The sequence below is a fragment of the Felis catus genome, chromosome B1 (assembly GCF_018350175.1).
Source record: "Felis catus isolate Fca126 chromosome B1, F.catus_Fca126_mat1.0, whole genome shotgun sequence".
NCBI classification, from domain to species: Eukaryota; Metazoa; Chordata; class Mammalia; order Carnivora; family Felidae; genus Felis; species Felis catus.
Genome location: NC_058371.1, coordinates 139,771,853 through 139,780,202, shown reverse-complemented (window position 1 = coordinate 139,780,202; position 8,350 = coordinate 139,771,853). Strand labels below are relative to the sequence as shown.

At 39.4% G+C, this 8,350-nt stretch overlaps 1 pseudogene; it reads right to left on the bottom strand.

Moving 5' to 3' along the window:
* Positions 1-4,934: 4,934 nt before the first annotated feature.
* LOC101093683 lies at positions 4,935-7,294 on the bottom strand (annotated as a pseudogene).
* Between the last annotated feature and the right edge of the window lie 1,056 nt (positions 7,295-8,350).

Genomic DNA, 8,350 nt, shown 5'->3' with positions numbered 1-8,350 from the left:
GAAATAGATACTTCTATTTAATGCCTTTACTTTGGAAAGCTTGCATAAGTTATGTTTCATTATTCTCAGCTCCCCTTAGTTTAGATGTCAGCTAATTCAAAGGTCAGATTTGGCCTGGTGCCTGCTTTTGGAGGTAAAGTTTTATTGGAACAAGTAGCCTCACCTATCTTTTTATGTATTGTCTAGAGATGTCTTAGTGCTACCACAGGGGGGTTGAGTACTTGCATTAAAAAAAAAAAAAAGAGCAAAATCAGGGTATTCTTAAGCAAACAGACTTTAACAAACTGCTCTGCAAAGCTTAAGTGCATGTGATCCGGAAAGCCTAAAATGTTTTTTATCTGGACCTTTTCAAAAAATGTTTGTTGACCCCGCTTTACATCATTTTTACATCATTCTTTACTATTGTTCATCCTTAAAAATCTAGTAGACAAATGAGAATAGACTGTAGCTAGCAAAGTATAATTTTCTTAGAAGTAGACTCCATCTATGGATGGCTATCAAATTAACCATTTATATTGTCTTTGAATATTACAAAGTGCCAGTCACACTGTGTAGACTGATTCTACACCAGGGTACCCTTAATTAGGTATTGCAAATCAACAGTACTGAAACAGTCATGGTTGTGGTCCAGTAAGTTTAAACACGTAAACTCAAATCATAAATAAATTTCTGAGTTTTCAGGTTGTTTCAGCAGAGATTTTGCTAATATTGGCTAATCTGCCCCCAGATGAGAATTCATTGATTTGGTTAAGAAAGAAAAATGTTGAGAAATGTTTCTGTTTTACAAAGATTAAATCTGTTAGATGTTCACTGCCTTGTCTCAATAGTAACTAAACAATATGATGTGACAGATGTGTGAGAAACTCATGTACTAATTATATGTCTCCATTTTTAACTTCTCAACTCATGAAACTATTGGCTCTTAGCAGCTGCCTTTTTCTTTCCTGCCTCTGATGGATACCAAAGGATAGGTAGTAAGAATGCATATATACATACTAATATGCAGCTTAAAAGCTAGAAATGAATCCACAATCATCATTTCCCCCTTAAATAACAACTTAAATGCATACCACAAGAGTTTATCAAAATCTTTTTGGAAATTCTTCTTTCATCAAGAACTCTCTCTCCAGAAAATGAGTTTCAGAAATCCACTTTCTGTTGAATCTATCAATTAAAAATTCCTTTAGTTTTTGTCTTTGCTTTGTTTCCTTTAAGAGAGTTAACCAGTTTTCATATACAAAATGGAATTGTTAAATATTTTGAAGGTTTTGGCTCTATTTTCTCTCAAACTATGCCATTCTATATTAGAGTTTATATCTTTTTAGTCTACATTCACATGGCAACCTTGCCATTCTTCCTGGTTACCCTTTAGTGCTTTCTTTTTTATTATATTCTTGAATATAGTGGTCAGAACTATGAATAACAGGTACATCTACACCATGATTTTCTGTAAGAAGAGGATACTACGTTTTTTTTCTCTTCCCTTCCTGGTGATTGTCAGAATTTTATCAGTCTTTAACAAACTCCCCACTGTTCTCACAGAAGAGTCTACAATGAACCCTGAGTTGTAATGGATAACTCCAAGCCCAACACCTTGAAAGTATACTTTGGACTATTTTCTTCCTAAATGCACTTGCTCATTATTTTATATTTGTCCTTTCTGAGCTCCATCTATCAATATTCTGTCCACTAATGTAGCTTCATGAGGTCTTCCAGCAGTTTATCCCCATCAGTTTGTCATTTCATTAACCAGAAGAGCTTAGAAATTTCATTGTGTATACTTCCTTTTCCACATCATTTATAAAGATGTTAATAAGACCAGCCTCTGAACTAATCCATAATACTAAATGGTTAAATAGATCACTAAAATAAAACAATTTGTGGAAAAAAATTAAACTCTACATTTGTTATAACAATACAAAAGATTTGCTTGAAGACATTAATTAAATCAACTGGTGTAGAAGTAAAACAATAAATAAGGAGACCCTTAATTATTTACAGTGAGACCCAAAGGTAGTAGGTAGCAGGTACTTTGTTCTTTAACCAAACACAAAGAAGGGGAAATCTCCACAGTGTGAACTGGAGATTCTTCCTGGAGATTAACTTGCTCATAAACCACCACCAGTACACCAGATGTAAACACTATTATCTCTTAACACTAAGGGCCAATTGTGAACACCAAATCTTTATTTAATAGTCATAAGCATGATGGAGAATAAACTAAAACATTTCAACAAGGTTGTATTTAATGCAGGAAAACAACAAAAGAAAAACATACAAAGAAAAAAACTTGAATATAGAGAATCTGGACCATAAATAATGATTTTCTTTTTCTGGAGCTTAAGTTGTTCATCTTATCCAGATTGCCTGGCTTCCAAGAGGTTCTCTTCACCACCTACCACTCAATAACCCAAACTTTCAAATTCAGTTCCCTCCCTGGAGATAGCCCTCTTTCCCTGTCAATAGCACCATTTAAGAGGAAATGTACTTTGTGACCTACAAAGCCATGACTTTACTCTTGTGAAGTAAGTCACAGTAGGATAGTCATCATCTCGAAATCAAAAGACAAGCCCAACTTTTGTATCAGAGGTACACACTTACAAGGCTAAAGGAGGAGCAGTTTTCTTATAAGAATCAATTGAATTGATGTTACTTTTAGTCAGTATCAACACACAATTGTTAGTCAAGTAATATACATTCTTAAAGTCAGTGAAATATATAGGAAGTCTTGAGTAGGTCATTAGAGAGAAATACAAACAGATATAAAGATGCAGATGTATCTGACTGGAATTTTGAAGGACTTAAAGCATTTTAACTTTAATTTATGAAAAAGCAAACAATTGTTTAGTCATATCAGCTCAACAGTCAAGGTACTGATTGATGGGATGAATGGAGTGAATGGTTTCAGATATTTTCCGAATGACACTGGAAGCAGCTGCTTATAGAGCCCTGTGCCACATCTCCTCAGTCCATCTGGGGTTTTAGCTGTAGCTGTGGTAGATAGATCTGGAGCAAGCTGCAAGTGTCCCCACCCTCCTCAAGTCCCTGCTGTATCACTCCACCTTTCTTCATTCTGCTTGCCTGGAGGCAGCCCAGAAGTTGGGGAGAGTTAATTCTCCCAAGGGTGACCCTCATCAATTGAGCAGGAAATTTCACTAGACAAATGGCCTGGCCTGGAGGGACAATTCTAAGTGCATTCTATATGGTTCCTCAGAGGACCTCCGGTAGAACTGAGCTCCAGGTACACACAGCAGAAACCAACTCAATAAGACAAACTTCATAGGCTTTTCTTTCCTGCCTTACTCTCCTAGCCTCTAACCACAACTCCCTCTCCAACCCCAGCCAAATAAACTAGCAGCAGCCGAAGCACTTCTGTCAGCCTCAGCTTTCAGGGAACCCAAATTAGCACAGTATCAGACTTACCAAGATACTTGTCATTGAACAGTCCATTTTAATACCCAAAAAAAGGGCAATTTGTCATATTATCAGCCAGTAAAGTTAACCACAGGGAACATGAATGTCATTAACAAATAAAATAAAAATAACTTTTGTCCATTGAGAATGATATTGTGACCGGGTGCCTGGGTGGCTCAGTCGGTTAAGCATTGGACTCTTGATTCCTGCTCAGGTCATGATTTCACAATTTGTGAGTTCAATCCCCACATTGGGCTCTGCATTGACAGTGTGGATTCTCTCTCTCCTCTTTCTGCCCCTTTCTCTCACTCTCTCTCTCTGTCTCTCAAGATAAACAAATAAACTTGAAAAATAAAGAAAAAAAGAATGATTTTGTGAGGGGGCACCTTGGTGGTTCAGCCAGTTAAGCATTCAACTCTTGATTTCAGTTCAGGTCATGAGCCCACAGATTTGGGATATACAGCCGTGCATCTGGCTCTGTGCTGATAGCACAGAGCCTGCTTGGGATTCTCTCTCTCTCTCTCTCTCTCTCTCTCTCTCTCTCTCTCTCTCTCTCTCTCACACACACACACACACACACACACACACACACACACACACAAATAATAAAAAAATAAATTTTAAAAATAATGATTTTGTCAGGAAGTGAAATCATAGAAGAATGACAAAAAGTATGTCACAATCCTACCAAAGTTGTGGAAATGTATGTCTGATTTGGAAAAAAATGCAAATCTAACTGTAGATATGAGATTTGTGGAAAAGGAACTACATTCACTAGGAAGTTACATAACACTACAATCACTAATATTTGTAAGTATATACAAAAAGGGAAAGTCTGTGAGGAAATTTCAAAGCACTTTTGTGACTTAAAGGTCAGACAATGTTGGGTTAGGAATAATAGAGAACACCCTTCTTTTCATAACCATAATTTGTTCCAATTAAGGGAAAAACAAAGAGGAATCAAACAGACAAATCAAAATATCTCCATTATTACTTACACTGGCTAACAGGCTGGGAGCTTTCCTCATACTCATTCAATCACAGGGAACAACTTATCACCATAAGCACCTTGAGGGGAAAGGCTCTACCACCATAAAATTTAAGGCAGGAGGAGTCAAACCGCAAGTGCATTTTCTCTGTACAGCTAGATCCCAAGAAAAATGGGAGTCAAGAGGAATAAACCATGCTTGCCTAGTTTCCCCTTCCAAACTCAACTTCCAAATAAATTCCTTTTTCTTCTCTAATGGAGGAGTAAGGGCCTGGGCAGAGGCCATGAATAGCTCATGAATTAAATACAGGTATATCCCTTTTACTGTGCTTTGCTTTATTGCACCTCACAGAAACTAAATACCTGTGGCAACCCAGCACTGAGTAAGTCTACTGGTGCCATTTTCCCAACAACATTTGCTCACTTTATGTCTCTGTGTCACAGTTCAGTAATTTTCATGATATTTCAAACTTTTTTTTCCAAATTATTATTATATTTATTATTGTGATCTGTGATCAGTGATTATGACTCACTGAAAGCTCAGATAATGTTTGCCACTTTTTTAGCAATAAAGTTGGTGTGGGTTTTTTGAGCCAAAAAGCTTTACTGGCAGGTCAAGGGAACATCCAGATACAGGGTTCCTCCTCTCCCATGTCCCTACCCAGGGGAGCCTCTCTGCAGAAGAACAGGAAGCCCACCAGGCTGCCAGACTTCAAGAGCCTTGGGGGTGGGCAGGTTGTCAGAGTGGGTGTCCTGGCCTTCCAGGTGGCGATCTACTGCTCCAGCCCCGACTTGATGTCCATGAGCTGCTGGTACTCCTGGTTCTGCCACTCAGTGTCTGCCTCCACATCACTCAGCTAGGCTTCAATACTGCTGATCATAGCCTGGGTCTGGGCCAGCCATGCTCCAAAGCAGGCCTCTGTTTCTGCCAGTGTGTCTTCCAGGGCAGCTTTCATGCTTAGCTGAGCCTGCAGCTCAATCTCCAGAGCCTAGAGGGTGAGCCACAGCTCAGTGACCTCTGCCTTGCCTAGCTGTAACTGCTCTGTATGGCCAGCCACCTCCCAATTCAGCTCCTGGGTCTGGCTGGTGAACTAGGCTTCAGAATCCTTTTGGCTATTCTCAGCCATGAGCTCATATTGGCTTCTCATGTCACTCAGGGTCTTGGCAAGGTCCATGACCAGAGCGGAATCCACCTTCACACTAACCTGGCCAGTTACCTGGCCCCGAAGGGCACTGATTTCCTCGTTGTGGTTCTCTTTCAAGTAGGCCAGCTTCTCCTTCAGGCCTTCAGTCTGCATCTCCAGAAGCTGGCCAGAGTCAGCTCAGCATGCACCCTGCTCAGGCTGTTCATGTCGGCCTCAGCTCTCATGGACTGGTCTGCTCTGTCTCTAAGTTGGTTGGGAAGTCATCCACAGCCAGAAAGGCACTGTCAGTCTGCAAGACAATCTTAAGAGTTCTCAATGGTAGCACCAAGAATCTTGTCCTGCAGGTCCTTGATGGTCTTGAGGTGGTAGCTGCAGTGGCGGGCAGCCTAAGCACCTGCTTCTGGTACCAGTGGTGGATCTTCACCTCTAGATTGCCATTGGTCTTCTCCAGGGCGCACACCATGTGCAGGCAGGAGGCCAGGTGGCTGTTGAGCTTGTGTCTGGTGATCTCATTGCCCACCAGCAGCCCGCAGGACCCAGCCAGCCTCCAACAAAGCTGTCGCCGTAGCTCCAAAGGATAAGCACATCAAGCTGGCGAAGAACACAGACACACGCCAAGGCCGTCTGAGCCCCTGGAGCAGCTGGGCATGCAGAAAGCACCTCCTGCCCCAAGCGTAGGGAGCCACTGTGCAGGCCCCCAAGGTCGAGGTGGTGGACAAGTGGCAATAACTGAAGGAAGTCATGGAGAAGGAGGAGGAGGAGGGTGACACTGGTCGGAGGAGAAGTGGTTGGTGGGAGGAGTCAGCAATAAAGTATTTTTTAACTAAGATAGGTATGTTGGGGTTTTTTAGACATATGCTATTGTATACTTAGTAGGCGATAGTATAGTGTAAACATAACTTTTATATGCACTGGAAAACCAAAAGAATCGTTTGACTCACTTTATTGTGATATTTGCTTTTAATTATAGTGGTCTAGAACCAAACCCACAATAGCTCTGAGGTATGCCTATACCTTCCATGTAGAAGGAGACTTTAGGAGTGGGGTCAAAGCAAAACTACACACCCCCAATAGACTGGGAAGAAGTTTCTCTGGATCTGTCACTCTCTGAAATATCACACAATCTCCTACAAACCTCACCACTGTCTACAATTAGTTTCTATGAAAAAAAGAAAGTACTTGTTAGGGTGAATTTGAGGATAACATGAGAGATTACAAAGTAAATACGGCCCTCTATTAGCTACCTAAAAAATGACTCAAGAATGAGTTAATCTGAATTCTTTCATTTGAATTAGAGTTCCTTGCATACATTTGGATTGGGGTTCCTAGACAGTCAGAAATGCAAACTCACCCAAAAGGCACTCAGAAGGCAACACTCACCCAAATGGACACAGTCCAGACACAGTCTAGACACTCAGAAGGCAACATTCACCCAAATGACACAGTCATTGGATGAAAGCATTTGCTTTCTGTTCTCTGGAAAGAAAAGTTTATGTGCTTTCTGTGTGATTCTGCTAGAGGGCTGGCCTTCCCCCATAACAATAACCAGTTCAGTAACATAGCCAATATTCAAGATGCTCACCGTTGATTTTTGACCAGTAGTTAATGTCATCTACTTTCAATAATTACCATTAAAAGGTAATTGAGAAATTCTCTTAGATATGAATGTGAGTTACTTTGAAATGAAAGTATGACACTGGAAGTCATTAGAATTCACTCCCATTCATAATAGGTGAAGAAAGCTTAAAGAGGCATTGACATTTCATAGGCATTTAAAATTTTAGAAATCCTCAGTTAATAACTAATATTGATAGATTTTTTTAACGTTCAAGGAGCTTTAATATATCAAAAAAATATTCCTAACATCCAAATTATTTATCCAATGGAAATATTACATATGTAATAACCCTTCAAAAATTAAAGATTAACATTCTTATAAACATCTACACTATATTCGCTGAACCTTGACTATAAACTTATTTATTCAAACTATTCCAAAACTCAATTTAAGTCTATTCCCATTAGAATCTTATATACCATTATATTAGAATCTACTATATAAGAATCCCTTAATGCCTTAAACTTTTTAAGAAATAGAAAAAATGCATACACTAAAACCAGTTAAACTTTTTCTGGTATTTAAAATTCTTACATTTTTTTCTTTGTTAGCTTTATTCCCATCCTAATGCATGTTCTTATTCTTAGACATGGTTAACAGTGAGTTTAGTTAGCATACATATCTTCCTAGTAGAAACCTCAACAGACGCAACTGAAAAAGTTTTGTCTCTAGCCCAGGTCACAAATTCTGAATCATCTGCTGATCAATCCTGATTGGACATAGGACAAGGATGCACCTAAACTTCATTTCTTTGGCATTATCATTGTTGGTGTATTAATTATTCATTAGCAAGCAACAAATCACTCTGAAATTTAGTGGCTTACAGCACCATTTTTATCTCACAGTTACTGTGGGTCAGGATTCTGGGCTTGGCTTAGCTGGGTCCTGTTGTTCAAGGTCTCTCACATAGCTGTAATCAAGGTATCATCCAGGAATGCAGTCATCACAAGACTCAACTGAATGACCTCTCAAAGTTATTCATTTGGCTGTTGGTAGAATTCAGTTCTTCCTGGACTGTAGAATAGAGGATCTCTGTATTTACTGGCTGTTGGGAATGCTATAGAGCAGCTCACAACTTGGCAGTTGGCTTCATCAGAGAAAAAAAAAAAAGCCAAAAAAGCCAGAGAAAGACAGTGAATGATGAAAGCAAGTCTTTTCAAAACCTAATCTAAAAAAGAAAAAAGA